The sequence below is a fragment of the Fukomys damarensis genome, unplaced genomic scaffold, assembly GCF_012274545.1.
Source record: "Fukomys damarensis isolate Sample0158 unplaced genomic scaffold, DMR_v1.0_HiC HiC_scaffold_16, whole genome shotgun sequence".
Lineage (NCBI taxonomy): Eukaryota > Metazoa > Chordata > Mammalia > Rodentia > Bathyergidae > Fukomys > Fukomys damarensis.
The window spans coordinates 103,261,018-103,268,745 of NW_022900928.1; positions in this window are offsets into that span (position 1 = coordinate 103,261,018).

The following is a 7,728-nucleotide window of genomic DNA, read 5'->3' on the forward strand; positions in this document are numbered from 1 at the left end:
GTTTTAATTTCTATACACTGTCCCCTCTCCTGCACTTCTGTTTCCCTTTTTAAACATGGACACAGCACATACATCCATGAGGGAGCCATTGATACTGGCCTTTTGATTTTCTTTGAAACATTTCATGTTTCTTGATTTTGGTTTCTTTGGTCATTTAGTTTATTATAGTGGCCACTTGAGTAAGTACTACCTCTTACATAAAACTTGTGCTTGCTTTTCTAGGTATTTCTTCCCCTGTTGGGTACCTCTCATTTGTGGTCCTTAGCACCTTGATCATATCTTTTGTTGTAGGCAGCCTTTTAGATGGTTCCTAATTAGTTTTACCGCCTGGTGTATATGCTCTTTGCATTACCTTCCCCTTGAGTGTGAGCAACTATGATAGTAGCTCAGTTCTAACAAAAGTGATGAGATATTGCTTCTGAGATTAAATTACCAAAAGATTGTCTCATCACTTGCTCTTTGTTTTTTGATTTATCTCAGAATTCTCACTCTATTAGGGAAGCAACTTGCTGTCTTTACTAATCCTCTGGAGAGGCCCTTGTGGCTAGGAACTGACATCTCTAGCCAAGAATAGTGAGCAAGGACCTGAAGTTTGTCAGTAGCAATATGAGTAAACTTGAAAGCAGATCATCTTCCATTTGAGCCTTGGTAATTGCCATAGTTGATGCCTTGATTACATTCTGTGTGAGACCCTGAGTCAGAAGTATGCAGTTAAATCACTCCTGGTTTCTAATCCCAAGTGTCTGTAAGATAATAAATACTTGTTTTAAGTTTTGGGGTAAGAGTTTTACAATAGTAGTTAACTAATAAAGATTTTTGACACTTGCAAGTGGTATGCTGTAACAGCTAATGTAGAAATACAAGGAGTGACCTTGGGAGTGGGGAGGAATTGAGGAATTTTGTCAGTCATGTAGGAAAAAATTCTCTCAAACAGAGCCCAAATTTTAGGCCAGCCTGAGCAACTTAGACCCTGTCTCAAAATAAAAATTTTAAAAGAGCCAGGGATGTAGCAAAGTGCTTAGCTGTGTGAGGCCATGGTTTCAATAACCAGTACTAAAATAATAATAATAAAGTTGTAAAAGCCAGTAACTCAAAGAAGTAAAACTATATAAAATATATTCTTTGACCACAACAGAATCAAATAGTAATAATAATATGGTTTAGATCAAGAATGTCCTCCAAAAGTCTTGTGTTTAGAAGTAAGACTTTTGGAAGGTGATTGGATCATAAGGGTGCTATACTCATTAGTAGATTAATCCATTGATGAGATCATAACTAAATGTGTGGTTAGAAATTGGGGCTAGGACAGAAGAGGTATGTCGCTAGGGGTATGCTTTGGAGACTATACATCCTTCCCTGGTTCCTCCTTTCTCTCACTGCTTCCTGTCTTCCATAGCATGAACAGCTTTCCTCTGCCATGCCCTTCTATCATGCTGTTTCTTCTTTGGAAACCAGCTGACCATGAACTGAATCTGCAAAATCATGAGTCCAATTAAAACATTCTTACCCGTTTGAATCACTAATGGTATATGCGTGACTGTCCAATTAGAGACTTTTTTTTTGGTACCAGGGATCGAACTCGGGTCCTTGGGCTTGCAAGGCAGGCAGTAGAACCACTGAGCTAAATCCCTAGCCCCACATTAAAGACTTTTATCACCAGTGGTATATGCCTGACTGTCCCTTGCCACCCAGTGGAACAGTCATGCATGTACTACCATTAGTTCAAGCTGGTGAGAATATAATACGTTGCAATCAGACCACCTGGCAGGGAGATACATGAGTTATAGCCCCACTGTGAATATGTTAAGCCTCTCCTAAGAGTTGTGGGTGTTGAGTATTGTGTGCAGTGATGGGAAAGCTGACTAATACAAAAAATTGATGCGAGTAGTGGGGTCATTGCTCCAACCATACCGGACTGTGGTTTAGAAGCCTTTGGAGATGGTTTGCAGATGATTTTTGTAAAGGTTTAGAGATGGGCTAGAGAAGCCTTAGTGCGCTATTAGTAGGCCTTATATGTGGTTCTGGTCAGAGCTCGAGAGAGTAGAATGCTAATAGGAATGAATACAGACAGTAAAGGCTAATATCAGGTTTCATTTGGGAACAAGGACTCTGTTTGGAAGTTGTGCTAGTGGCCATGTTTGTTACACCGTGGCAGAACAATTTGTCTATATTTTCACTTATGTCCTGAGACTTTGTTGAAGATTTGAGATTAAGGTTGGTGAATTAAATGATCTGGTGGGGGGCCAGGTATTTAGCTTAGTGATTTCAGCATCTGTCTCTCAAGTGCAAGGGCCTGAGTTTGATCCCCAGTACCCAAAACAAAAAACAAACAAAAAATGATCTGGTGGAAGAGATTGAAAGGCAGCCCAACATTCAGGCTCTGGCATGGGCACTGCTGGTTGCTTTTAGCTAGATTTATAGTGAGTATTAAGAGCAAAACACAGAGCAGAAAAAAAATTGAAAGACTTCAGTTTTGCCTAAAAGGAATCCTGTGTAAACTTGGAGCAAAAGGATGCATATGGTTGCTGAAGAGATTAGTGATATTAAAAAGAAACCCAAGTATTTTGTACAGGACAAGAAGAAAGATGCCTTAGGGCTTCTAAAGAAATACCAAGACCGTACTTGTCACAGACTCAAGGGACTTTTCATTTGAGACGAGAGAACCGGGATTCCTTCTTGGGAAGGGCCTCCTAGGGAATTGGTTCTTAAGGATTTATTTCACTGTGCTCAGCTATATAGGCCCTCAGAGGTTGCCATAGCCAAAGTTGTGGGGGGCCCAGCTACTGCTCAAGTTAGCAGAACTTAAACATGTTCTGTGAGTGAGTGTGTGGTCTTATTTTGGAGAATGATCCATGTGCAGCTGAAAAGAATGTGTATTTTGATTTTGTAGAGTGGAACACTCTGTAAACATCTGTTAAGTTCATTTGTTCAAGAGTTTGAGTTCTGATATTTCATTGTTTATTTTTTGTGTGGTTGATCTGTTTGTGATAATGGGGTATTGAAGTCTCCCACTACTATTGTATTAGCGCTTATATGATTTTTTCATATCCATTAGAATTTGTTTTATATAGTTGGGCACACTAGTGTTGGTGCATATATATTTATGATTGGATTGTTCCCTTTATAGGGATATAGTGTCCTTTGTCTCTCTTAATCAGTGTTGGTTTTAAATCCACTTGATCTGCAAATAGGGTAGCTTCTCCTGCTATTTTTTGGGTTCCTGTCACATGGAGCATTGTTTTCCACCCTTTAACTTTCAATCTGTGAATTTCTTTTTTAATTAAGTGTGTTTCTTGTGTGTAGCATATTGTTGGCTCTTGTTTTTTGACCCATTCTCCCAGTCTGTTTCTTTTAACTGGTGAACTTAGCCCATTAAAATTGATGGATATAACTGATGTGTGTTGACTTATCCTTGTCATGACTTTCTTTTTGTTGGATTCTTCCCCTTTTAACTTAATTTCTTGTGCCTGATGGATTCATTCTGCTAGGCTTTCTGGGGTTGGTTGTGTTCCTTGCTGTCTTTTCCTAGGATATTGTTTAAAATTTTTTGGAGTATTGCTTTGGCATTCATGAAGTTCCTCAGGTGCTCCTTTGTCATGGAAGTATCTTATTTCTCCATCATTTTTGAAAGGTAATTTTGCAGGGCACATCATTCTGAGTTGTAGGTTGTTTCCCTTTAGGGCTTGAAATATGTCACTCCATGCTCTTCTTTCATTGTGGGTTTGTGTTGAGAAGTCTGCTGCTATTCTGATAGGCATTCCATTGTATGTAATTTGTTTCTTTTTTCTTAACTGCTTGTAGAATTTTCTTCTTCTTTTGGGTTCCTGGAATCTTAACTATTATATGTCCCTGTGTGGATTTTTAAAAAAATTATAACTAATTGAAGTCCTATATGCCTCATTTATGTGTATGTCAAGTTCATTTCCTCTATTTGGGAAGTTTTCTGTCACTACTTCTGTGAACAGTTTTTTGTTTTTTGTTTTTTGTTTTAATGTCATCTGAACTCTCTTATTTCTTCATTGACTCTGATCAGTCTTATGTTATTCTTTGCATCTTTTATCAGCTGCTGGATTAATTTCTCTTGGTCCCTTACTATTTTTAAGAAATTTTTATTTTCCTGGTCACTAATTGCAATCCTATCTTCTATATATCTGAAATTCTGTCCTCACTTTGGCTGGTTCTGCTGTGTAAACTTTTAGTGGAGTTTTTAATCTCCTGGAAATCTGTTTGCATCTGTTTTATGGATTCCATTTGTTTCATATGTTGGAATTCCATCGTGTTTCTCAGCTCCTCTATTTTTTCTATCTGTGTCCACTCTAGATTTATTAATCATGTCTTATACTATGGACACAATCTCTGCTGTTATCTCAGATTTCATTTTTTCAAGGTCCTCTTTCATTGCCAGTTCAGGGAGAACAGGTTGTTGAATATTAGATTGTTCTATCTCATTGCCCTATGGGGTTGCCTTAGGTGACCTGGAAGTCTGGTTTTGAGACTTATTTTGTGTCTTCTCATTTCAGATGCAGCCTGCTCTGCCTTCGTTGAGGCAGCTTTTTACTTACCCAGTGGTCTTCAATTCTCAGCAAGCCACCGAACTGCCTTTACTCTGCTGCCTCCCCAGTGCACCAGTTCCTAGGTTCAGAATGGTGGCCTTCTGGATCCCTGAGCTCACTTGTTGCCTGGGTGGGCAGGCTTCTGGCTGGGGCCCCTATGTAGCTGTTTTCTGGGAGGGCTTTTGGCTGGGGGCTGTGTACCCTCGTTCTTGTTGTCGGCATTGGCTTCTAGCTAGGGTCTCCACATACTTATCAATGGTATGGTGGCGAGCCCCTGCTATTGCTTGTCCATCAATGTAGCTCTTTTCCAGGCGGGCCTTTGACTGTGGCTGGTGGTATGGCAGGCTTCTGGCTGAAGCTTGTGCTGCTGTGCAACTCTTTTCTAGGCTGGCCTATGGCTTGGGTGGGTGTGTCCATGCCTCTGGAGTCAGGGTGGGGCCCTGGCTGGGATTCCCCTGCGGCCACTCCACTCTGGTCCACACAGCTGTTACCCGGGATCTGTGTGCTCTTACCGATGATATGGTGGGCCTCTCTGTACCTAGACATTTTTACACAGAGAGATAAGTATAAAAAATATCTGTCATTAAAGTGTTCAGCAAGGCAGAATTAAGTTACAGTGTACAGGAAAATATATATCTATTAAAAATGGTGACTTACATTTATTGACATGGAAACAGGTCTTCCACATGCCCCCTCTTTTATTTCTTTGAACAGTAAGCAATTGCATGGCTAATAGAACCTCACTTATATAAAACTGCATGTATGTCTAAGCAGAGACAGATTTCTGGAAATAAATATTCATAAATGGATTATCTAGACAATGGTGTTTTGGGATTTTGCTTATGTACTTTTGTTATATATTTATCATTTTTATACTTAAATGCAAAAAGGTCCTCACACCTTTCTAAACAAATGAATTTACTTACCCATTTTGCTTGTTGATCTTTGTGGATGATAGGAAATAGTCTTTGTGCTCTGTTAAGTTCTACAAATACCAAGATCTTAACACTGATATAGTATGGAGTAGTCTGTAGAGCCTTCATAGAGGAATACCTGGGGCCGTGGTTTAGGATGCTCTGCCAGAGGGGGTCACATTGTCCAGGAACCAGCTGAACTGGTATTGGTGATAGGGAGCTCAGAACTCCAGAGCCCAAGGCAGTGGCTGAGGAGCTGGGGGCCACATCCTTCAGTGTGTAATTAATCTTGCTATAAGGCCTCATATAATCCAGGCTGGCCTTGAACTCATGTAGCCCAGACTGTATAGGCTTGATTTGTAAACATCAAGTTTGGGCCAGTTTTTTATTTACCTTGAATTAATAAAAATCTGAATTTATTGAACATACATGTCCTTGATAGAAGACAGTAACAGAAGTCATTCTCCTATGCATTTCTGCTCTAGTCTGCCTCAGTTAGGGTAAATGATCTCATAGTTAACCAAGAAAATTAATTATTTTTATCAGCCACTTAAGGAAATACCTCATGTGTTGGTATAGTCTAATCACTGTGGTGGCGGGGAGGGGATAAAATGGCTCCCCTGCAAAATTCAGCTCTGAAGTGGAGCACAGGAAGTGGAAGGCCCTTTTCTGTGAGCTGTGGTGCAAGAGCACACAGTGTGTTTCTTTGGCTTGGGTGGCTGTTCAGAGAAGACTTTGCAGAGGAAGTAACCTCTGAACTGGATTGTGAAAGATTCAACATGAATTAGCCAAACCAAGGAAGGGCTATCAGGATGATCTATCCAGGAACAGAAGACCTGGAGGTAAGGCATGGCACATGCTGGGAACTGTAGCTCTAACAGGTTTGGTAGAGAGGAAGACTGAATACAAAGGCTGAAGATGCCAGGTTACGGAGGTCTCATCACCTGTCAGGGTCTCCTCAGGTATGAGCACAGTGGTGCAGGTAAGGAGGAGCACAAGTTCAAGCCAGCCTGGGCAGGTAGTTTAGTGACTTGCTGAGACCCTTCCCTACTGCCCATTCTCTTTGGCAGAAAGAAGCTAGAAATATTTGAATCATCTTGGCCTCTTCAGGGTTCCTTTCCTGAGCCTGTGACGTCAGTCTGTCATAACCAGGGCACCAAACCCTGTCAATTCTGGGAACTTGGATTAGAATGGAGTAAAGACAAACTGGATGTAGACTATTCTTCATGGCAGGCTATGACTTGGTCTGTATTTACTAGGGTTTAGTGGTGCTCCAGTATCTGGGTTTTTCAGTAGTGGGTACCTTCAGTACCTGCTTAAGCAAATGGATTACAAGAAGGATGTTCAGAACAGATGTTTAGTGTTTTCACTTGCCACTGTGTAACTCTTCTGTTTGCTAATTTGTTATAGAAGTAATAATAATTCTAATGATCTGGGGTCTGGTAAAATCAGAGCCGTTAGGTAGGTAGGTTGAATGTGCTTGCAAGGAACTGAAGCAACAACTGCTTGTAGTTGGGGAAGAAAGTGCCAGATTTTTTTTAGCAATTGGATTTTAATGAATATATATCAGTTTACATAGTTGTGTGCTCCTGCCTCAACTGAGAACAGTCTTCTTGTGCCTGTCTTGGTAGGGATTACTTTTTAGTTGGAAGAAATTTTGTGAATATGCTGTGTATTTATTGCTTTTCATTTGTCATAGTCATTTGGGTTATAACTTATGGTTATATACTGCATGCATTTCTGTTCTGTTGAACCAAAATACACTATAAAAGGAAGACTAGAGAGATGGTTAACATTTATAACAAATGGGCAATGTTTTCATGAATTATTTGTGCCACTTTGAAAGAAAATTATGTATCTGAGGCATATCTATGAAGCAGCTTTTATAATTTTTGCAACTCAGCTGCAGTAACTATTGTCTTAGTGAAATTGAACCTTGTTATGTGGATCACATAACCAGCAACTGAATTTACCCTTCCTAAGACAATAATATAATACAATTAGAGGAGAGGTATAAAAAGTGTTCTCACACATGTATGGCTCTTCACACAAGAGCAAAGTTATTTGCTATTATATGGAACTAGGATGACAGTATTGGTAACGTGATCTTATGCATATTTAATACTTTTAAGACAAATGTGGTTGTGCCTTCTGTAGTTTCAACACTCTGGAGGCTGAGCCAGGAGGATCACTTGAGCCCAGGGACTCAAGACCAGCCAGGGCAACATAATGAGACCTTGTTTTTTTTTTTTTTTTTTTTT